The 25,819-nt window shown below is 37.7% G+C and overlaps 1 protein-coding gene across 1 annotated transcript in view; it reads left to right on the forward strand.

Annotated features, from left to right (window-relative positions):
- Positions 1–25,819, forward strand: part of LOC127652564 (LIM domain-containing protein 2-like) — a 41,152-nt gene that overhangs the window by 939 nt on the left and 14,394 nt on the right. The gene's annotated exons all lie outside the window — the stretch shown is intronic.

The raw sequence follows: 25,819 nt of genomic DNA on the forward strand, positions 1-25,819 counted from the left end.
CACATTTCTCTCTTTTACTGTCTATTTTCAATTTAAAAGTACTTTATTGGCATGATTGTGTTTACATACAATATTGACAAAGTCTATCTATATCTATATTTATTCATTTGGTTGTCACTTTCATCCAAAGCGTTGTAGGGTGCCGTTCACACTGAACGCGATTTGCGTCCATTCACGCTGTTTTTCAATTGTTTTTCTATGTAAACACGTGCTAGACTGGACTACTTTGACAGTTGCCCAGCGTCTTGCACAGGAGCACAGTTTTTTAGAGGCTTAAAGGGGACACTAGTCTTTGAGCTCACTAATTTATTTTGTACAACACTATGGACCAGGGTAGGGTTGCACCAGCTGTTAGGATGTAAAGTTAGGATGTAAAGCTCACACTAAGGTAACTACTTAGTTACATAGTAACTAATAGTTTGTAACTAAGTCAGTGCTTAATTCGGTTGCACCACCTGTTCTTAAGGCAGAACTTAACTAGTAGATCGTAAGCTCTCCGTAAAGTGATGCGTAGTCGCAAATAATTAATTTTATTTTGTAATCCAATCAGCAGCCTTCAAATTTGTAAACGGGAACTCACGCAACATTTCAAGCTGCTGCCTTGCGTGAACTGTCAAAACAAAGATGTACAATATAAAAAGATATATTAACACGTTACACATTTCATTTAAAATAATGCAATGCACACTTGGAGGCTTGGAGAGAGTGTGCCGTTTCGGTCTGTTTCATGTTGGATATCAATCGATATCAAATCAGTTATCCGCATTATTCCCTCTCTTTTAAACCACAAATGAGCATGTCCACATCATCATAAATATCCAAAGGATGATATCTGTCTCATAAAACTCTTTTATGAATTTGCAGTTCATTATATTCATTATCAATGATAACCTCATCGATGTACTCTAATCTGGCTGCCATCTCATTCTATCCATTCGTTATTCACTGGCTAAGGCTGCCGTAAATATTTAGTTTATACGTAGGGTTACGTGCAATGCTCAAATATTTAGTAGTGTGTAAATTGTGACTTTTTAACGCAACAACTAGGTAGGGTCGGTTGCATCAGCTATACGTACATTTCAACTTGGCCTAGTTGTGGCATAAATGGGCACTAAGTCACAATTTACACACTATTAATATCTGAGCGTTGCACCATTAAATTTAGGCTACTTATAAACTAAGTATTTACGGAAACCTCCGACCAGGAGTAACGGATGTAATAAACAAGCAGACTCACTTAATGACATCAATAAGCTCATGTTTTGGTTGACAGGCTTCAGTCCTTTCGACATATATGATGGTGTTTGCATTTACACTAGTTTACATTTACGGGAGAGAATATTTTATAAAAAAATTACTGCTTCAGCATGAATCCACTCTAACAGTGCACTTTCCTGTGTAATCCGCCTGGTGTAAAGTTTAACATACAAAATAGATATTCAAATTATTAAATATGTTTTTCCAGCCTGTTGTATTAGCATTTATTTATTGTCCCTTATTCATTTTAGATAGCCAACAGTTATTGAATATGTATTTACATAGTTATTGAACAGTTATTTACATAAGCAAAATATACTATTCATAAAATCTTGTTTTATTACATATCATATTTTAATGGGGATATAATTTATTACAGCTGACAGTTACATGAGCAAACAAGGTTTGAACAAAATCAAACTGAAATTCACTGCTGTTTAACACTTCTATGTACAAATTTCAAGGCTGCTTATTGTGTGTGTGTGGGGGGATCTTCTGGTGTAAATAAATAATACGTCGCAAAAAAAAAATATTACTATGTTAAAAATTATACAAATATATTGTTTACTCACTTTCCTGCAACAATAGATCACACAGTTTTTTTTAATTAAATGGATCCAAAAGGTCAGCGTGTGACGTTTCAGTTTCTTACAAGGTGTCTTCTTGTTGTAGGAATTCATGGTTCAGAGTTCCCCAAGCTTGAACTTCTTTTAAGTGTTTTTTTTTTTCCTTTTCCTTCTACACCAACGCCTCACACTCCATCCCAGTAGGTGGTGGAAATGAACCAAAAGCTGGTTTGCCAACCGCCATAAACCCAAAGAAGAAGCAGCTTGAACTTTGGTACGCAGTGTAGTACGAAATTTCTTCGCATGAGCTTGCTTTTCCACTCTGCTGCATTTGGATGCATTTGAATGGGAGTGAATGGAGTGCGAAGTGTAGTGTGATTCCCCCAAAAGGTGCTGTAACTGATTTTCTATGGAAAGGTATGCAAAAAATGTCAAACTACCTGAAAGATATTAATGAAATGAGTGTTGTGAGATATCTTTCTAGACTCTGTAAACAACAAACCAAAAGGTGTCCACAAGCCACTTCTCTGACGCTTTTTGCCTGTTAATCTTTTTGCGTGTTCTCAAAGTATTGTAGTTGACGCGAATTGAGGCTTAAAGCCATTTCTATTCCATATTGTTCATAACAGTTGTAAGAGGGAGCTATTTTGCTGCTGTTGTTTTTGACAACGGCTTCTGCTCGGTGTCGTTCTAAATAGCCGCTATTCCACTATCAACTAGCCAGCTGTGGCCAATTGTCTCAGACCTCGAGCTGCAAGACCACAATCGATCAGCATTCCCACCATCGGGCCAAAAACTCACTCTTAATATGCCGCTGTGGTGCCAACATCCCACACCATGCCCATTTCACAAGCAAGTGGGAAGCTTAAGCTGAGGTATCACTTTATCTAGAATTTAGAGTTTATATCGCATGTAATCTACAAGATAAGTTAGTGTAGACAACTCACCAACTGAAACTGCCATGGTGTATGAGTGATCTCTCCACGAACAGAGCTAAATAGCATTTGGTTGCGTTTAGATTTTTTTTTTAAGTGCAAGAAGGCATTTCGTTTGAACAACCCCTTACAGTGCATTCAGGGTATACATTTTTGTTTACAGATTGTTTGCATTGGTGTAAGGCAGCATGGCACCATAAATTGGAACATTGGCTTGCCGTTCATTAATCAGCCAAATTGAACAGACTGTTGACTCAATTCATAGACGTCTTGCAAACAACATCTCTTTTGGTAATACAGGTCCTTCTCAAAAAATTAGCATATTGTGATAAAGGTCATTATTTTCCATAATGTAATGATAAAAATTAAACTTTCATATATTTTAGATTCATTGCACACCAACTGAAATATTTCAGGTCTTTTATTGTTTTAATACTGATGATTTTGGCATACAGCTCATGAAAACCCAAAATTCCTATCTCAAAAAATTAGCATATCATGAAAAGTGTCTCTAAACAAGCTATTAACCTAATCATCTGAATCAACTAATTAACTCTAAACACCTGCAAAAGATTCCTGAGGCTTTTAAAAACTCCCAGCCTGTTTCATTACTCAAAACCGCAGTCATGGGTAAGACTGCCAACCTGACTGCTGTCCAGAAGGCCATCATTGACACCCTCAAGCAAGAGGGTAAGACACAGAAAGAAATTTCTGAACAAATAGGCACCTCAGTGGGAAGTCTGTGGGAAGGCAAAAGTGTGGCAAAAAACGCTGCACAACGAGAAGAGGTGACCGGACCCTGAGGAAGATTGTGGAGAAGGACCGATTCCAGACCTTGGGGGACCTGCGGAAGCAGTGGACTGAGTCTGGAGTAGAAACATCCCCGCATTCCCCAGGTCAAGCCACTTTTGAACCAGAAACAGCGGCAGAAGCGCCTGACCTGGGCTACAGAGAAGCAGCACTGGACTGTTGCTCAGTGGTCCAAAGTACTTTTTCGGATGAAAGCAAATTTTGCATGTCATTCGAAATCAAGGTGCCAGAGTCTGGAGGAAGACTGGGGAGAAGGAAATGCAAAAATGCCTGAAGTCCAGTGTCAAGTACCCACAGTCAGTGATGGTCTGGGGTGCCATGTCAGCTGCTGGTGTTGGTCCACTGTGTTTTATCAAGGGCAGGGTCAATGCAGCTAGCTATCTGGAGATTTTGGAGCACTTCATGCTTCCATCTGCTGAAAAGCTTTATGGAGATGAAGATTTCATTTTTCAGCACGACCTGGCACCTGCTCACAGTGCCAAAACCACTGGTAAATGGTTTACTGACCATGGTATTACTGTGCTCAATTGGCCTGCCAACTCTCCTGACCTGAACCCCATAGAGAATCTGTGGGATATTGTGAAGAGAAAGTTGAGAGACGCAAGACCCAACACTCTGGATGAGCTTAAGGCCGCTATAGAAGCATCCTGGGCCTCCATAACACCTCAGCAGTGCCACAGGCTGATTGCCTCCATGCCACGCCGCATTGAAGCAGTCATTTCTGCAAAAGGATTCCCGACCAAGTATTGAGTGCATAACTGAACATAATTATTTGAAGGTTGACTTTTTTTTGGTATTAAAAACACTTATTTTATTGGTCGGATGAAATATGCTAATTTTTTGAGATAGGAATTTTGGGTTTTCATGAGCTGTATGCCAAAATCATCAGTATTAAAACAATAAAAGACCTGAAATATTTCAGTTGGTGTGCAATGAATCTAAAATATATGAAAGTTTAATTTTTATCATTACATTATGGAAAATAATGACCTTTATCACAATATGCTAATTTTTTGAGAAGGACCTGTAGAATGGAATGGAAATCATGGAAAGTAATGCATCATGGTAAAACTGCAACTAGGAGTAAGCTGAGCTTTTTATGTGGAAATCTATGTAAATGTTTTTGACATACACCACTGTCTAAGGCTGTCATGGCAACATGTTTGTTTAAATCCTGTCCAGCATAAGCTTAGTGAGAAGAACATAGAACACATACATGGGAACAGATGTGTCTCAGCCATAGGTGTATTATTATAAGTTTAACCATTTGATTAATGATGGCAAATAAACTCAACCAACTATGCTTAATTGTGTTAAGCCTTTGTCTTATAAGCTTCCAGATCCATCTCTTCCAGTTGGCTCATTGCTGTTCCTAATGAAAGTGGCACTTTGTTATGGCAGTTAGGGCTGGCCATCTGGCAATGGATTGTTTGATCAAACATATGTACATTGCTTGTTAAATTGGCTCCATTGGGTAATCTGCTAGGGAGAAGGTCTGTTTCAGCAAATAAGGCATTTGAGAGATTGTGAATGTGTGTATCCACCTTTTTCCTGAATGTGAAAGTGTTTCACGTTTTACAACGGAAGCCTGTTTTTGTTTTCTGACCTCCAGTGTTTTCACTCGCATTGGTGTATTTTCTTAACATATTATGTAATATTTAGTGTATTAAATGTGTAAAAATTGTCAAGAAAGAAAGATACTTTGTAGAGTACCAATGACTGTTTTTGACTGTCCCTTGCCCTTAGAAGCTAAGAGCACACTGCATAGACAAGTCCTCTGTGTTTTCAGTTCAAACTATGTTCTGAAGATTGTGTACATGGATTATTTATTTGGATACCACAGCCTAAACTGCCCAGTTGTCAGAAGTGAATGAAGAGGAACATTGATCCAGGTGTTCCAACAGAATGTTGGAACTTGTTGGAAGGGAAAATATGTGGAAGGTCTTTGTTAGAGGCCCCAAGGAAACATCCATAGCCAACTCTGCTCACTGCTACACTAATAGGCCTGTCTATTGTGTGCAATGCCCTTCTAGAAATGCATTATTTCAAATAGATTGCCTGACTATTCAAGTTCTTTCCATATCTTTCTGGTCATCAATGGAATGTCAGTTGAAAAATGTATCATGATGAGCATCTAGACTTGTTTATTTTTTTTTTTTAGACAAATTTTACTCTGGGTGCGATTTGCTGGGGGGATGGGGGGACTTCCGTGCCTCTGCTTTTGATATCCCCTCCATCTGGAAATTCATTTTTATTTATTTTTTATCTCCGGAGGGGATACGTTTCATCCTTGTTAATTGATTGGAATACCTGGAATACCTACCGAAATTATGCACAACTGGTGACATTAGCGAGCCTGTAATCCTATATTACATCTTGAAATAAAAATACAGACAATCTGATTGCGTAATGTAATTTTATTTATGCCCTCCCGAAAATATGTTCCGAAACGGATATATATGCATTTGTCATACCTGCTTGTGTCCAAATACACTGCCTTCAGAGTGCAGCATTCTTCACATCTCTTGCAATGCATCCGTGGTCTCACGGCAAACAAACGCATCATTGCACATTCAATGCATCCACGGGAGAAAAACACAAGTTTTGTTCTATGCATGGCAAGTTTTCATGGTAAATCCAGAGACAAACTTTAATACTTCACTTTACAGTGATGTTTTCTCCAGTTGTATAGTTACAGTGGTAAACAGTTGCCGCTTGATTTTGCGGGAAATTGCATACATGCCTCATTCGCCGTGCGTGTTGACGTCATATCTGTACACAGAGAAAATAAGCTCTGGCTACTGTAGCGCGTGTGTGGGAGTAAAAAACTGAAAGTTTGTTGTCACAATGAACAAGAAAAATTTACCATGGATCATTAAAAACGGCAAACCTCCAGAGAATCACTGGTTGTAAAAACAAAGAACCCAAATAGAGCTAGAGTCTACAAGCAAAAAGGGAATGCGACAGAATCCGTAATAAAAACATTGGCTTTGCTTTTCTGAGTTGGCAACAACTCCTAGAGACAGCTTTTTTCTTACTCGACAGGTAAGTTATTTTATTGATATGGTTTATGTGTAGTTTATAGGGATGCACCGATCCGATTCTTGGATTGGTATAGGCTCTGATACTGAAGCTTTTAGACGGATCGGGTATTGGTCCGATGAGCCCGATCCTAATCTGATACTGTGTATTAGTCATGTTTGTTACTGTCAAGCTCCAACAATTACATAGAAGAACCATTAAAGCAGTTCATATGACTCGTGCATTTTATTCAAAGCCACTTGAAGATGTGTGATAGTTCTGTGAATCACAAAAGGCTGTGTAATAAGTGTTAATAAGTAAATATATAGTATGCACAGTGCCAGCGCGTCAGTGAATGGCACTGCTGTTTACACACACTCGCGGCTATTTTTAGCCTTCACAGCGGTGCACAATATTTGAGCTCTACTCACGAACAACATCTCAGATGTAGTTGCACAATAGTTCGGTTCACTTACAATATGCATTTCAAACAGAATTATAATATGCATTTGACCAGAATTTGAATAAGAAGCGAATTAAACTACTGTGAACTTGCCTAAAAACAGACACACTTACAGGACTTCCTGGAGAGTTCAGAATGTCCAAATAAAAGTGTGAGTGTTTAAAAATGTCATGACTTGAATATATTATTGTTGTATTTAAAATTAAAAGTCAATAATAATAATATGAATATTTGTTTTTATTATTAATTTTGTCCTCATTAGTATTTGTTTACAATTTATATTTAAATTGAATGGGTGAATGAAAAGTGGACTGATGTCTTACAACTAAATTGAACAAAAAGGAGATCGGAATAATTTAAAGTCCAGATGCAAGTTGAAACATTTTTTGGGAAAACAAAAGTAAAAACAAAAATTAAACACTGGTTTCTTTTCTACACAAGACTTGACTGGAATTACTGTTAATTTTGCTGCTACATTATCCAGTATACTAGTTAATAATAAAAGTGTTTCTTAATAAGCTATACATTTATATTTAAATAAAGTGTAGTTTAGAGGTTTGTGTTACTTTACATATTAAAGAGCACTCCCAATTATTTCCACACAATAATGTAAAGATATTCTAAACTGATTATGCAAAAAAAACAATCGTGGTATCGGATCGGGATCTGTATCGGTCCGATACTGAGATTTCCGGTATCGAAATCGGATCAGAAGAGAAAAAGTGGTATCTGTGCATCTCTATTAGTTTATTTGTGGTTTCGCAACACACGTCTTGAAGTGATGTTGACCACTGGTTTGTAACAATGACAATCTATAAATTAGTTACTACTAGGGCTACCCCCGACCAAAGATTTTCCTAGTCGACTAGTAGTCGTTAATTTAAGCCATTAGTCGACTAGTCACACGTTTATGATATTAATTAAATTACTTAAATATATTTATTTTGGGGGGGCATCAGAAAATGGTTTGAGTTCTAGGGCTGAGAATGTTGTAAGTAACATTGCTAACACTGTTCTACATTACAGAGAAATACTAAACTGAAATAATGAGCCTTTAAAATATAAATTTTACAAGTGCCACAGCGACACCTAATCTGAGCAGGAGTCGAGACCGAGAGAGATTTAAAATTCTGCCGGCTGATGCACACTCTAACTCGGAGACGCTCGTATCTCACCCCCCACTGTCTGCAGCTTGCAACGTGTTGCATAATTTTTGAAATCATCATAAGATCAATCTTATGTGAAAAATAACATAAAAACTGCAACAACAATAAAATGTGTATGTATGAATGTGTGTATATACACTCACCTAAAGGATTATTAGGAACACGGTTCAATTTCTAATTAATGCAATTATCTAATCAACCAATCACATGGCAGTTGCTTCAATGCATTTAGGGGTGTGGTCCTGGTCAAGACAATCTCCTGAACTCCAAACTGAATGTCAGAATGCGAAAGAAAGGTGATTTAAGCAATTTTGAGCATGGCATGGTTGTTGGTGCCAGACGGGCCGGTCTGAGTATTTCACAATCTGCTCAGTTACTGGGATTTTCACGCACAACCATTTCTACGGTTTACAAAGAATGGTGTGAAAAGGAAAAACATCCAGTATGCGGCAGTCCTGTGGGCTGAAAATGCCTTGTTGATGCTAGAGGTCAGAGGAGAATGGGCCGACTGATTCAAGCTGATAGAAGAGCAACTTTGCCTGAAATAACCACTCGTTACAACCGAGGTATGCAGCAAAGCATTTGTGAAGCCACAACACGCACAACCTTGAGGCGGATGGGCTACAAAAGCAGAAGACCCCACCGGGTACCACTCATCTCCACTACAAATAGGAAAAAGAGGCTACAATTTGCAAGAGCTCACCAAAATTGGACAGTTGAAGACTGGAAAAATGTTGCCTGGTCTGATGAGTCTCGAATTCTGTTGAGACATTCAGATGGTAGAGTCAGAATTTGGCGTAAACAGAATGAGAACATGGATCCATCATGCCTTGTTACCACTGTGCAGGCTGGTGGTGGTGGTGTAATGGTGTGGGGAATGTTTTCTTGGCACACTTTAGGCCCCTTAGTGCCAACTGGGCATGGTTTAACTTCCACGGCCTACCTGAGCATCATTTCTGACCATGTCCATCCCTTTATGGCCACCATCTACCCATCCTCTGATGGCTACTTCCAGCAGGATAATGCACCATGTCACAAAGCTCGAATCATTTCAAATTGGTTTCTTGAACATGACAATGAGTTCACTGTACTAAAATGGCCCCCACAGTCACCAGATCTCAACCCAATAGAGCATCTTTGGGATGTGGTGGAACGGGAGCTTCGTGCCCTGGATGTGCATCCCACAAATCTCCATCAACTGCAAGATGCTATCCTATAAATATGGACCAACATTTCTAAAGAATGCTTTCAGCACCTTGTTGAATCAATGCCACGTAGAATTAAGGCAGTTCTGAAGGCTGAAAGGGGTCAAACACAGTATTAGTATGGTGTTCCTAATAATCCTTTAGGTGAGTGTGTAATATATATATATATATATATATATATATATATATATATATATGTCATGTCTTGTCCTGTCCAGTCATTATATGTTTTGTTCTTGTTTTTTCCTTCTACTCTTTCGCCATCTGCTGGCCCTCTCTGGTTACTTCTCCCCCTTCCTCTCGTTCTCCAGCTGCTTCTCATCTCCCCTTAATTTTCCGTCAGTTCCCTTCCCACCTGTTCCCGTTTTCCCGCTGATTAGATCTCTACTTCTTTCCCTGCTTTCGCTGCTTTCGTTGTCTGAGTCTCACTTGAGTTTCACACGTTGAAACAAACCGTTGTCTACCTGTCGCTGTCCAGTCCTGTCCTATTGGCATCCGCCTCTCTACGCTCTTTTCTCCGTTAATTACCTGGATATATTTGTGTTCTGTTCAGTTCGCCCCGCGCTGCCAGAAGTCTGGTCCCCACGGTCTCGCCTCGATCCCTGTCTACCCCAGTGGAGTCTACAGCCTGACTGGCGCAACACTGCAACCCCCGGCTGCTGCCTAAGGGACACTCGCTAAGAGCTCAGAAGAAGCTTCCTTTATTCATCGCCCACTCTGCGGGTTGTTTGTGTTAACCTTTGCCTCTCAAGGAGAAGATTTTGTGTTCATTTTTGTGTTGCTAAGAACTTTTCATTAAAGAACAACATTTCTGTTACATCGCTCTTGGGTCCTCACTTACCTCCACAACAATATATACACAACAACAGTTTTAGTGGTTTGTTTGAGTGAACCACACTTTTATATCCAGTTTCCATTTCAAAAGAGTTTATACAAAGTACGTTACATCCTTCTTAAATGTCAATGTTTGTTTGGAAAATCTTATTTTCGTGAAAATGTATATGTTTTTATTTATTCTATTTTATTTAGGTGTAATATTGAGAAAATAACAAGTTTGCAGTAATGCAAAGATATTATTTAATTTTGTAAAAATATTTTTATTTGAAAACACTGTGCATTAATAGTTGTTGCTAATTTGTATGTTTTAGTTGAAAAATACACATTTCAGCATTATCAGTAATCTACTTGTGCACTATCCTTGATAACCAAGCAAGTTGACTCTTGATACCATTTGTTTAATATATCACAATCGCATATCGCAATATTAACCTCAATAATCGCAATATGACATTTTCCCCAAATTGTGCAGCCCTAATGTGTGTGAATAAATTTGTTTTGTTCCCTCCGTCACGATATATATATATATATATATATATATATATACAGTGAGGAAAATAAGTATTTGAACACCCTGCTATTTTGCAAGTTCTCCCAGTTGGAAATCATGGAGGGGTCTGAAATTGGCATCGTAGGTGCATGTCCACTGTGAGAGACATAATCTAAAAAAAAAATCCAGAAATCACAATATATGATTTTTTAACTATTTATTTGTATGATACAGCTGCAAATAAGTATTTGAACACCTGTCTATCAGCTAGAATTCTGACCCTCAAAGACCTGTTAGTCTGCCTTTAAAATGTCCACCTCCACTCCATTTATTATCCTAAATTATATGCACCTGTTTGAGGTCGTTAGCTGCATAAAGACACCTGTCCACCCCATACAATCAGTAAGAATCCAACTACTAACATGGCCAAGACCAAAGAGCTGTCCAAAGACACTAGAGACAAAATTGTACACCTCCACAAGGCTGGAAAGGGCTACGGGAAATTGCCAAGCAGCTTGGTGAAAAAAAGTCCACTGTTGGAGCAATCATTAGAAAATGGAAGAAGCTAAACATGACTGTCAATCTCCCTCGGACTGGGGCTCCATGCAAGATCTCACCTCGTGGGGTCTCAATGATCCTAAGAAAGGTGAGAAATCAGCCCAGAACTACACGGGAGGAGCTGGTCAATGGCCTGAAAAGAGCTGGGACCACCATTTCCAAGGTTACTGTTGGTAATACACTAAGACGTCATGGTTTGAAATCATGCATGGCACGGAAGGTTCCCCTGCTTAAACCAGCACATGTCAAGGCCCATCTTAAGTTTGCCAATGACCATTTGGATGATCCAGAGGAGTCATGGGAGAAAGTCATGTGGTCAGATGAGACCAAAATAGAACTTTTTGGTCATAATTCCACTAACCGTGTTTGGAGGAAGAAGAATGAGTACCATCCCAAGAACACCACCCCTACTGTGAAGCATGGGGGTGGTAGCATCATGCTTTGGGGGTGTTTTTCTGCACATGGGACAGGGCGACTGCACTGTATTAAGGAGAGGATGACCGGGGCCATGTATTGCGAGATTTTGGGGAACAACCTCCTTCCCTCAGTTAGAGCATTGAAGATGGGTCGAGGCTGGGTCTTCCAACATGACAATGACCCGAAGCACACAGCCAGGATAACCAAGGAGTGGCTCTGTAAGAAGCATATCAAGGTTCTGGCGTGGCCAAGCCAGTCTCCAGACCTAAACCCAATAGAGAATCTTTGGAGGGAGCTCAAACTCCGTGTTTCTCAGCGACAGCCCAGAAACCTGACTGATCTAGAGAAGATCTGTGTGGAGGAGTGGGCCAAAATCCCTCCTGCAGTGTGTGCAAACCTGGTGAAAAACTACAGGAAACGTTTGACCTGTGTAATTGCAAACAAAGGCTACTGTACCAAATATTAACATTGATTTTGTCAGGTGTTCAAATACTTATTTGCAGCTGTATCATACAAATAAATAGTTAAAAAATCATACATTGTGATTTCTGGATTTTTTTTATTAGATTATGTCTCTCACAGTGGACATGCACCTACGATGACAATTTCAGACCCCTCCATGATTTCTAAGTGGGAGAACTTGCAAAATAGCAGGGTGTTCAAATACTTATTTTCCTCACTGTATATATATATATATATATATATACACACACACACACACACACACACACATTATGTATTTTCACGGATAACGAACCGACCGGCAGAGAATGCACAGTTGAAGTAGGTTCTTTGTCAGAGAGATGTTGTCCTTAACAACTTTCAAAAAGTTGAACAACACACATTTTAAATGCACTTATTTTTTTTTTCCAGGTTCATTTGAACTTTTAGTTAAAATAAATAAATACATTTGAAATCAAGGTGTCTTGCTTAGGCTTAACGCTAACCCTGCTTAATGATATTTTTCAGTTTTTTTTTTTTTTTTCTTAACCAACCTACCAATCAAAACTTGGTCGACCAAGACTCTTGTCATCGACTAATGGTTAGTTGACTATCAGGGGGCAGCCCAAGTTACTACCATGGTCTATTTGGCCAGAATATCCTACAGTTATAAAAACTTTACAATGTTTGACCTTATCAGACTAGCAATCAGCGTGTCTAATGTTAACAAAGGTTGCCTAACATTTGTAGCATTGTTTATTTCAAAATATCAATGTTACCATTAAGTCAAAACAACTGCATAAGATATGGCACTTATCTGCTCCAATGACATGTTTTCAGATATTCATTATTTCCTTTCTTTTATTTATTTGTCCATTCGCTCTGATAAGACAGTATTTATGTCTACACCGGTGCCTCTAACCACATTCATCCGCACAGAGGAGCGGAGCCGAAGCACAGCTTGCGCCATTATCAAAACAATGTTCTTCCACAAGACACATACAGTTTTACTTTTTAACCGCTAGAGGAACAAAAGTTTTACTGGGTGTTTTAAAGAAGATAAATATTTATACCAGCGGGAACTTGCAAGTCCAGAGAAACAGATGGCTGATGATCAAATTGGTATCCCAGCAGCATAATTTACAGTTAATTAGACTGTTAATCTTTAATACAGTAAATTATTTTGATAAAATTTAGTTAAAATAACAATTCTGTGGTTTTAGTTTACAGGTTAAGAATTTGAGACTACTTTTGATATGAATAAGTCATATCAAATAAGTCACAGTCGTCTGAATTTCTGCATTAAAATTTAAATGATGACAGTCACATTGACATGCAACCCACTCTGGTTTTTCAACAAATCGCACCCTGATTTCACTGATTACTTTGCCTTCTTTTCCTAAAGGTGAAAGAAGTAATGCATAATAATTAAGAGTGGACCGTTGAAGTCTGCCCCTATGCATATTATTTTCTCTTGTACAGTGTTTTATGCAAGATGTGCAGTTGTAATATTCCTGTTTGAGTGGTTAGGTGAATGTCACACACAAAGGTTCTAGTGCATGTCTCTTGACTATTCTTAGAGCTCCATACTAATGATATTATGCCATCAAGGACTCTGGGACAGCCTGTGCAGAGTGATAATGGAACCTTTTTTTCCCTCGCAAAATATTATCCTTATATGGAGAAAGAGAAGATATTAGCTTTCTTCCTAGCCCTTAATAGAACTTTCTACTGAGCGCCTAGCTGTAAGTGCAGCAACTTGAAGTAGTTGTCTGGTGTCCCAGTGGGGACATTCTTGACTTGAGCGTATTTAAGATGAACATCAGCAGATACATGTAGTCTATCTGTGGTATTAGAGTGCATCCGGAAATTATTCTCCACATTTTTTTATGTTACAGCCTTATTCCAAAATGGATTAAATTAATTATTTTCCTCAAAATTCTACAAAAAATACTCCATAATGACAACGTGAAAGAAGTTTGTTTGAAATCTTTGCAAATTTATTAAAAAAAAAAAAAAAAATCCACGGATCATCCTTGAGATGTTTCTACAACTTCATGGAGTCCACCTGTGGTAAATTCAGTTGATTGGACATGATTTGGAAAGGCACACACCTGTCTATATAAGGTCCCACAGTTAACAGTGCATGTCAGAACACAAACCAAGCCATGAAGTCCAAGGAATTGTCTGTAGACCTCTGAGATGAGGGACCATCGATATATTACATTGGTGTGTCTAAATGGGTATAGTTTATAGTGTATGTGCTTTTCCGACTGTACTCCCAAAAATATTTTGTTTACTTGTTGGGCTTCATCCTATGATGTTTGTTATTCGGTCAGTTCCATACACATGTGCACTCCTCAAAAATGTGTAAGAACACCTCTCTATGTGTTTACGTGGCCACATAAGCGGCTTTCTCTGGGAGAAACCTAGTTGTGTTAAACCGCTTTCTCTTAATCCCTTAATTGCCTTAAGGAAATCGGCGTTCTCGTTTACATTACGTTTCAGAATGCCTCTTTCTGCAAAAACCCTGGAATAAAGTTTTCTTAAGGGTATGTAAACGTTAACATAATTAATGCAGACGTTTAGTAATTTAGTAAAAAAATCAAGTCACGCGTGATCATTATCATTCATCATTGCAACTAAATTGTTCAAAAATGCAACCAAAAATTAATTATTGCAGCTATAGCTTAAAATCTAGTCGACGTTGACGACAGTCGGGTTGTGTGCGTTCATATGCCGTTTCATCAGTTATCATCTTGTGAGTTATTGAATACATGTATAGAGTGCGCACCAGTGTGCACCTCTTTTCACCCATTCTGCACCGCACGCAACAATAATCACCCAAAAAGAACTGGGGGTTTGAACTCAGGAGCTCAGGTTATATACAGATCAAGATCAAGCTTTTGACACTTAGGACAATTGAGGGACTTGTTCACAACTATTACACAAGGTGCAAACATTCACTGATGCTCAAGAAGACAACACATTACTATATTTTATGTAATTATCTGTAGTGTAGATTGTGAAGAGCAGTATTAAATAAAACAACTTATGTTTGAACATTTATGAGACAATACTTTATGAATGCAATCTTGTCTTCTCAACTATACTGTAGCTATACTCTTTATTAAACCTCTGATTAATGGGTTATTGGCTGTCTTCCTTTTCTTCTGCTTTCTATCTTGTTTCTGAACAGCAATCTAAACCAAGCAATTCTGTGATTTGAAAACAGCAATTTGGCTCCTTAATGTTTCAGTTTAGGAGCCAATGTCTCCCAAGTCTTTTTTTTTGTTGTTGTTGTTTTTTAGTCTGGAGCCCTGCTCTCACTTCCAAGTACTCTTGCCCATTCCTAGTACATAATATTTTTTCCTATTAAAAGGTTTTGAGTTATGGGATAGACTTAATGGTTGGGTTTAGTTTAGATTAGAGGCTTAGCTAAACTTAGGAAAAAATTGTTTGTCCATTTGTTTAATGTTCTCTATGAGAGTAAAAGTTGGACATTTTTGTATGAGCCTTGTAAGATTTCTTGGGATTTCTTGTAACTGTTATTACGATTTCTCATTAGACCATGTTTTTTTTTTTTGTTGTATCCCTTAGTTGGTGTCAAGTAAATGGGTGTTTGTTAACTTGTTGAATGAGTTTAACCCAACTGTAGACACTTTTAGGTATCAGTAAATTTGTATAGAGGCTCTCTAGAGGAGATATGAGGAGCAAAACTGGCTTCCCTGCATGAAAAAGTTTGAACAATTATGTGAGAAGTGTCCTTTGAACGGGCAAAAGAGGCAATATGATCACGCGGGAAGTCGCTATATTTTTACTGAGACTTCCAGTACCCTAGAATCATCCAATCGCGCCAATGCTTTCACCTTCCCTTGTGGCGCAATTGGATGTTCGTTGCGTCCTCAGCATGGGAGACCTGAGTTCGGATCCCATATTGAAACCAGGAAGTAATAGTATTTGCATAAACATAACCATCAGTCAACTGATGGTTATGTTTAGGATTGGATTGGGGGTTGCAGGTAAAATATGCATTCCTTTTCGTTGTATTACAGCCTGTACTGCTGAAAACGACTCGCTTCAAAACTCACTTTTGGCACCCCTCTGTAGACATTACACTAGGAAAATAGATCTTACACATGCCCATATGTCCAACAACACTTACCACTTTTGTCCATTGGGGGCATTGTTTCGAATTTTGGTAAGCACAGACCAGTTGTACCTAAATAAAAGTCAACCTACTGTTTCTGATTTCACTGTTAGATCAGTCTGAAAGGAGAGTTTTCTTCTCAAATTCCATGGAAAGGAGCAATATTGTCTTGGCACAAGGAGTAAAATTCTATCTGGGTGTTTCATGATATCTGACTGCAAAAAAGAAAAAACTCCCTTCCGTGTGATAAGATCATGGTATGCAAGATGCTTACGGCTGTGTTTTTTGAACTACCATGAAGTGCCCACATCAAGTTTCGAGCTGTCTTAACATGTTTGAAGCCTTAAAAAAGGATGTGTCCTGGCTACTCCATTCTAAGTAAAGATCCACAGTGTCCCTGCTCTTATTGTAATCTACAAACAACAAAAGCATTGAATTGCTTTGCAAAATATGGCAAAGAAGGTTTTAAAATTCCACGTTTCAACATTAATTGTATCTTCTTGGTTTCATTGTTTCAAGTTTTCAGACCAGTAAAATGCTAGTTTAAAGCATAAACTGCATATACAACTACCGTAGTAGGATAACAGACAGACCTGAAGAATGTTCTGTTTAACATTGGATGGTGAGATTTTACACTGTACTTTCTCTTGGTCAAAGACACACTGGACTCAAATGAAACATAAGACTGTTTCTCTTCACTTCTGCCTTCAACCCTTTTCTCACTTGCACTTTAAAGGCATCCTCACTTTTTCTCAGATTCAACATGTTTCAAGTTTCACATCCACGTGTAGGTTTTGAGAATTGATGTGCTGTTATGTTTAAGTTGGCTACTTTATTCTGAAAACTCTTGGAGCAGTTGAAACACTGCATTGCAATGGATGTTTCAATCAAATGGACTGAATGTGCCTCAAATGTTGCATAATCCCATAGACTAAATTTACTGCCAACCCTAATGCGTAACTTGGTAGATTAAAGGAATAGTTTACCCAAAAATGAAAATTTGCTGATAATTTACTCACTGTGACAGGGTGGAGGGTGGGGCCGGGTCGTGATGCTACACACCCGGCCCCTAATCAGACTAATCAAGCCTCAGAGAGGGATAAAAGCTGACTGGAGACTGCAGTGGGACGGAGAGAGAGATTTACTGGCAGCTGCCCGACACATTTCTGTGTTTGTGTGTTTGTCTTTTTGTTTAAGTTCCTTATTAAAATATTATTTATATTGTCAAGCCGGTTCACGCCTCCTCCTTTCCATTAATCCTTTTACACTCATCCTCAGGCAACCCAAGATGTATCCGAGGTTTCTTTCTTCATCAAAACAGAATTTAAGATTTTTGGATTTAATTTCAGAACTCCTCCTTTAAACAATGCAAGTGAATGTACTCCAGAATTTGAAGGTCCAAAATATTTAGCGTGCGTCAAAATAATCCACATGACTCCAGTCAACAAATAAAGATTTTCTGAACTCAAATGATTGATTATTTTTTAGAAACAAAACAATACTTATATACATTTTAACTACAAATGTTCGCTCCATACATCACTGTGACGTGCGCTCATGAGAGGGATGACATAAGCTCATTGGTAAGGTCACGCGGCCAGAAATTAAATCCTAAAAATCTTAAATTATGTTTTGATGAAGAAAGAACGGATACATCTTGGATGGCCTGAGGGTACAGTATTTGCCAATTAAAATCTTTGGGTGAACTATTCCTTTAATGTCTCCTGTGTTTTTATTGCCCAAAAACTAATTTTGTTTTTCCAGTAACAGGGGAATCAATGATCAATCATAACTTAAAGAAAACAAAGTATACTATCACATTAAAATGTGTGTAACTGAATGTAAATATCAGATATACCAAAATGTTTCATGAAGTCTTGGGCTTTACCTAATTTTTTCCCATCTGATTCTTTAAAAATGCCTACCCAGTCTACAAAACCCTTGTTTTGCTGAAATTATTGCATGTTATGCGAGGTGGTGGTCCTTTTTATAATGTTTGAGAAACATCAGAATGCATTAGCGTTTACACTACAAATGTAATGTGGTCACAAGCATTTCTGACTGCCTCTGAAAGTGATTGGAGTGATCCAATCATAAGGTGCATTGGACCCCTTTTATACCTGTAATTGGTGCTGTCCTCTTGTGATCAGATCACCCAAGAAGGATATTCATCAAGTGTAAATGGGGCCTGTGTTGGTGGACGGTGACCACAGGAGGAGGTTTGCTGCACCACAACTCCTTTCACTCCAGTGAACTCCTGTTTATTGCTCTGGATGTCTGAACCCATGGGGAGCAGCTGATGGGATCTGTCCATCTAATGATATTCTGCAGTTTACTGCCAGAGATGAAGAGTGATGGAGAGTGATTGGGGTGTGTGCCATGTTTGACTGTGGGAGAGAGTAAGATACTGGCCTCTGGTAACAGCAGGGCATAACAAATCATACTGGTCTGTCCATGTCTGAGTGGGAGCAATGCTTTAAATAAGTATTCACACTGCCTTGGGTCAGAGGGTGGCCCACAGCTTATTTGTGTAAGATATTCGGCTTGGTCTCGTATAGAGCATGAGTGGTACGTTTTTTTGAGGTGGATACCGATTTTAGAGGGGGAAAATTCTCGATTACCGAAATGGTGGCCAATATAGTTCATTTTTGAGCTGGAAGGAAAACAGACCTTTTCTATGTGGATTTTGCACCGATATGACTATGAAAAGGTACTCGGAAGGCTGCTTTCTTAAACAAATATTTTTATCAAAGAATATTTGCCATTTTTATACATTGTCAACAAATTCTATATATGAACACTGAGAAAATAAATCAATAGAAATACAATAAATAGCTAAATAAACATCAGTCCTGTATGTTCAGTATCAGTGAGTTGCTGACCATTTAAATAAAGAATACATTCTAATTATAGCTAAATAAAAATCAGTACAGTATGTTTAGGATCAGTCAATGGCTAACTATTTTAATACTGCCATTACAACTTGCCCCTATTTGAAAACAAAAAGCATTTACACCTGCCGAGTCAAGAGATAAACAGCGGCAGTGGTGTTACACCGTATGTTATACAGGTTCAGGGGAAACTTTCAATGGTGGAAAACCAGACTTTTAAATATAACATTTTGTAAATGCAACAATTGGAATTGTTCAGTTGAAGGGGGTACCAAACTGTGAATCCTGAACAAAACAGTTTGGTAAATACATGTTTACACATTAGCTTCCACTCAGCTGATAAGCTTTGAAAGTAGCTACGTGGTTAGCTAGTTAGCTATAAACTCGTTGTCACAGAGTAAAATATGGGCTTTATTTATGTTCCAGCATTGCGTCTCACCAATTAGGTAACAACATAGTGTGAAATCAAAACTCAACAGACACAATCTACCACCGCACCGTTGTCTGCTGAGCTGCAAAAAGATGCTCTGATGCTTATCTTTCAATCTGCAACGTTACTGACTACACTGACAAACTATAGATAGACGTGAGTGACATGGTTGTCAGGGTTAACATTACATTAGTTTTATTGAAAAGGGAAAATTATGAGGTCATTGTTTATTAACTTTCTAGTATGTATTTCACAAACTTGTTAGCAACTTACCGCGCAAACACAGCTTACCTCCTCACCGTCTGCAGAACCAACGTTAGCACAGAACTGTAAACAATGGAGTCGGAGCGCATTCTGGACAAATGTCTTTGACTGCTGCACCACGTCTCACGCAGGACCGGCACATTTTAAACACTGTGTCAAGTTAAAAAGAACTTCAAATTTTCAAAAATGCATGTTAAGACACCTGCGCTCTTTCATTGTTTTTAGCGCAGGTGTCACAAAGATTCAATGTTCTTTACAAGTTCAGGCTAGAGGGGACTGTTGCGTTTTTCATATTATTCAGGATTGTTCTGCACCAAGCATAGTTTCAGTGCATAAACGGTAAGACAAAGCTTTTCCCTTTTGCTCTAGTGTACTGAGGGGCTGCCGTGCCTTGTTAAAAATGTATATGTTTACTGTTTCAATACAGTTACGAATGTTTCCTATATGCTTACATAAAAAGCATCCTATTGCAACAGTACTTGCTAGAAGAATAAATAAAAAAAGCAGTGAGTGGGTTTGGGTCGGGTTTGGGCTTAAAATTTGACTGTATGGTTCGGGCCAGGTAGGGTCAGGCCACACTGTCTTGGGTACGTTCGGGTTGCTTTGCCACACTAAAATCTAATTAGTTGACCTTTGATTTTTCAAGGCAATCGTTAATGTACTTATTTGAATTAAACAAAATTTAAGTAACGTTGACTAGTTACAATTAAACTTATCTCATCTGTGATTAAAATATCGTTGTTTTGATTTAATTATTTAAATTGGGTTATAACATGTCTTATACAGTGTAAAGGAAATTATGACTGGACTATAGGTTAGCCATATGACACATTGGATTCTACTCTTAGTGCACATAAATCTGCACTTTTGTAAAGTACAATTGAGTAAAGAAGAAAGGCTTTAACTAAACATGCTCCAAGTTTACCAGAGGTAACATTAATCACAATCATGGTGATTTCACAAAAATCTCAATTATCAACCAGCTACAACAAAACAACAATAGTGATAAGAAATATAACTATATACATTTTTAAATAAAATATCATAAATTTTAATTATTTTAATTAAGTTCCCTTGTTTTGGCCAAATATACATAAATGATTCAAGAGCAAGGGCTTATGGGTATTCCATACAGCTGCAATTTTGTACTTGATAATTTTGAAAGAAAACACTCAAAGCCAAAGTTTAAAGAATGTAAACATTTTTGTAAAAAATTTTATTCCAAAATGTGACTGTTTATATGTTTTTATTAAGGACAACTTTAGGATTTAGTGAATATTTCTTTAAATTAACTTACTTAAAACTATTAAGAATAGTAAAAGCTTAAGTTGAGTAAACTATATTTTACAATTTGAGATTTGTATTACTATATACAGTGTAGGCAGACCTCTATTGCATTCTCACCAATTCAGAATGGGCAATATAGGGAACATAATTTAAAACTGACCACTTCTACGGTGATTCTTCACTTTTAAGTCATCTACTGTTATGCAGGGCTACAGTTTGAAGAGAATATTGCAGAGCAAGTAAGTTCAAGTCAATAAAATTAAAGCGAGCTACCTGAATAACATCTGGTTTTATGAGTTTTATTACCGCCACAGTAATGGAAGAACGCATGCAAGTATGTTTAACTGCACCACGCATTTGCAATACTTTGGCCTATCTCTCACGTCTGCATACAGTTTCTAGCTGTACATTCTATACTAATGTAGTAAGTTGCTACATTGCTTGGCAACTATAAATGGTGTACAGTAGAGGTCGACGATTAATCGGCTGGCCGATTTTTTTGCATTTTTTACATAATCGGCATCGGCCAATATCCACGCATATCAAGCCGATTATTAGGCAGGCGCATCTGTGGGCAGCCTAGTGTTGTTGTGGAACGCGTGTTCGACGCACACTGCCCCTAGAGTCATTTTCCAGCAGAGTGAGCAGACCTCTAGGAAGGAGCTAAATTCCTTGGAGAAAACAGTAAGGGTTAAATTTGTATAACTTCTTTAGATTTAATTAAAAACTTTTGATATGTTACTGCCAACTTCAAGAAAAAAACGTGACAAACGCGATAGTTGACATGATGTTCGGCTACTTTGGATATTGATAGCGTAGATGAAGTTGCATTATCACAGCAGAAGGGTGGCTATCATGTCACAATAAGGAAGCAAGAATTTTGCAATTACAGACAGTGAATCTGAGACTTTTATTTGTTCTGTTTGTGTGTCTTATATTTGAGAGGGTTGTCACCAAATGCAGAGAAATAAGTAATAAAAAAAGATACCAACGCGCTATAGGCTATTGAAGGACTGGCTTTGGTAAGTTCGGACGTTATCGGTTCTGCTGTCGGTACTGGAGAAATTAAGAAAATACATTCTTTATTGCTATAAAGAGAAAGTTATTTTATCTCGCCAGCCATTTCTATGTATAGGCCTAATAATATGAAACCATTTGTCTGTGATGCAATTTAGCTATTCGCAGTCAGAGAGAGAGAGAGAACTCGATCACGCGGTGCCACAGCGAGCACAAAACGAGTCCTGCTTAATGAGTGACAGAACTAAACATTCAAACGTAGCCTGGTTTAGATCTGTGATTATTAGTCTGATTTTATTTTAGATTTCGCCTTCCAAAGATTATAAAAATAATATTTATACATAAGCCGCATTCTGTCTAGCACAACGTCCTTCCCTTCACAGCGGTGCACTGACATTTCTCCCTAAAACTCAAACTTAACGTCAGAATCAGCACGATCGGTGATTGTTGTAAAATGCTACTATTGCTAAATTGCGGGACGCGTTTAATAATAGAAAGAGCGCAAGAGATACCGTTCCCAAGGCGGCGCGCGCTCCGAAGCACACCGCAAAGCGACGAGCAAAGTATAGACTACTTTGGGTTTCATGCGTCTAAACGATCAAATATACACAAAAATATGTCAAAACGACAGGCTTGGAGATTCACTTAAACACAGTTTATGTCTTAAATGGACGTAGTTATGGAAATAGTTGGGGAGAAAATATGCTGCATCAGGAGCCTATTAGATCTGCACTCGGTCTTAAAGGGGAAGCTGTCTATTAAACATGTGACGATTGAGCCATTACTGTGAATCAAACAACAAAATGCAAAGAGAAAATCAAAAAGAACCATTAAGAATACCGTTAAAGTACCGGATCGATAAGCAGTATCGGTAAGATAGTAATACCATTAAAACCTTAACGATACCATCCCTAGTTATGCCTGTGCTTCTCTTGGATGCTCTGAATATTGGCTTAGGCCTACATGTCTGGATTGCCCCTTAATTAAAGCTGCATTTGGATATCAACCTTCGTGTCTCGGAGCAGTTCGTAACACCTGCTTTGTTTATTTAATATATTTGTTATACATTATTTATACAATATGTTTTTACATTATACATTTTTAATTTTAAGTGTACAAGTGCAGATTGGTCAAGTGTTCAATAAATGTATTTGTTGAGAAATTTTGTCTATCTTAAGTAATTATTTGTGTTACATTTTATCTTTCAAATAAAAGGTTCAAATAAGAGGTTAAAAACAAGCACATATCGGGCAAAATAAATCGGCAGCATTAATCGGCCATCGGCCGACCCGGATTTCAAAAGATCGGCATCGGCCTGAAAAAACCAATATCGGTCGACCTCTAGTGTACAGTTAAGCTAATGAACTGTGTTATTTGGCAGAATAATTATTGTAATTATCGTGTCTTTTAACATGTTGCTTAAAGTTAAGCTTGAACTTGAACTTTTTTTAGAGAACATGGTGTTTTTGTAAGAGTATCATTGTGAAACCCAGAGGTGCTGGTTATCTGATCTTTAATGCATTTTTTCTTGAACTGCACACGGCAGGGTCCACCTCTGAATGTGGTTTAGCCTACATACAACATTGAGGCCGTAAATCAGCATGCAGGTCAGCTTATGGCTGATTTTGGAGGTCTCTAGTGTGGGCAGATTGAACCCCAGCATCAGAAAGTGCTTCAGAGCAGAGCATAGGATGTAGATGTGGCATCACTCCTTCCCGCCACACTGCAGACAGTTGGGCAGCAGTGCTATCTCTGTGAGTGTGCACGTGTGTGTGGTGAGAGTGCATGTTTTTCTCAGACTTATGTACAAATAAGGCAAAAAGGGACAGATGGCTCCAGCTGAGATTGAGCCCTTCTCAATTGCTTTGTGTGCTTCTCTCTCTCATGTGTGTGTATTAACACACTCACACATTTCTAATCCCGATGTTACCACCATTTAAACTGTGACCAATAGAGCATAATTTTTTTTAGGGTTTATGTTTGTGCCATCGTTTTATGGCACTTCTGTTGCCCAAATAAGCTTGTTTATGTAATTTCTCCTATAGTCTCCACATTTGTTTGTATAGGGCCTTCTGAAATAAGTTTTATTTTTTCTTAAATTACTTGTTTTCCCAGCATTCTGTGTTTTAAAGTTTAATTACATTTAATAATCGAAAGACTGTCTAATCAAATTAAATTCATAAAACATTTGAACATAACAATTACTTTCCAACATACCATTTTGTAATTTTTATAAAATTAAGTGTTTTTATACAGATCTTTACTGCATAGTCCAAAATTCAACATTGGAGTTATTTAATTACATTTATTTGTAATTTAATTGTTTTGGCAAATACAGTTCACAACAGAGCATCACTGTATTAATACATTAATAATTTTTTTTTTAGTACAACAGCACTCTTGCTTGTGAGATTCTTGCTTGTGAGACTCTTGCTTGTTGTTATTATTATTATTATTATATTGCATATTATATTTTACCATACAGGCATTATATTTCTGCCACAATATCTTTAATTCCACACATTTTGTTATAGAGGCTTTTTTGGCAGAAAACAGAGTAAAGCCTTTCAGTTTGTATGTTGTTCACGACAGCTTCACACCTCAGAAAAACAGTTGGCTATATGGTTTAATGTGCTTATTAAACAGCAAAAGGCTGTGATTTAATTATAAAAAATGTATAGCCTGCATGTGCTGTGTGCTTCAAGGTGATTTAGCACTCTGCTCTCTGGGTTGCTGAAAACAAACAGAGAAAAGTTTATAGCGACGCAAAGACAGGTTTTTACAGTTTTTGAGAAAATTAACCTACAAATGGATTAATTATAGTTGTCCCTGCATAATAAGCATAGATAGTTGAAAGTATTTTAACACCAAGCTTTAAATCTTAGCCTTTTGTGGTTTAATAATCACAGGACCCATCACAATATTAATTTAATTAATTGTACATTAATTTGATCCCAAATATGTCAAATTCTGTGATATTCCATATTTTATAGTTGATTCAGTTTTTGTGACAATTCTTCAGCATTGTCTGCATTGTGGGAAATATAGGGCCCTAATTTTGTGACAATTTTGTATTTAGTATTTTTTTTGAAGTAGCTTTATTTGTTTGTGGGTTCCTGTGATGTACTGGTTTAGTCACTACCTTCACACACTGTTTTCCATCTTTGAAAGTGACTTCCTTTATATGGAAATGGTGTTTTGATATATTTGTGTGTGTTTAGCAAGTGCATGTAAATGACTGTGGCAATGGCTCTAAAACAACCTTGCTACATAAACTCTGTGATACAGGAAGTGGGTTGAGGGTTGAGGGTGTGTTTTGCCTTAATCAGATGAAGTGTTCTCATAGTTGGGTTCTCATTTGGACATTTTAACATTGGCTAATCCATAGTAAATGGAACTTGCTTTATCATACATGTTGACCACATGATAGGGGTGAAAAAAAATATTGTAATTATTAGTAATATTATATATAAATATGTGATATTCTAAGAATTTTAAGTAATATTATTACATTCATAATTCCTCATAATTACAAATGACCTCAAATACACATGTGCACCATTTTCTTCTCATGTTTACACAAATTTTAGCAGTACAGTGTTTTCTATAGAATT

This window comes from Xyrauchen texanus, chromosome 12, assembly GCF_025860055.1.
Source record: "Xyrauchen texanus isolate HMW12.3.18 chromosome 12, RBS_HiC_50CHRs, whole genome shotgun sequence".
Classification (NCBI taxonomy): Eukaryota; Metazoa; Chordata; class Actinopteri; order Cypriniformes; family Catostomidae; genus Xyrauchen; species Xyrauchen texanus.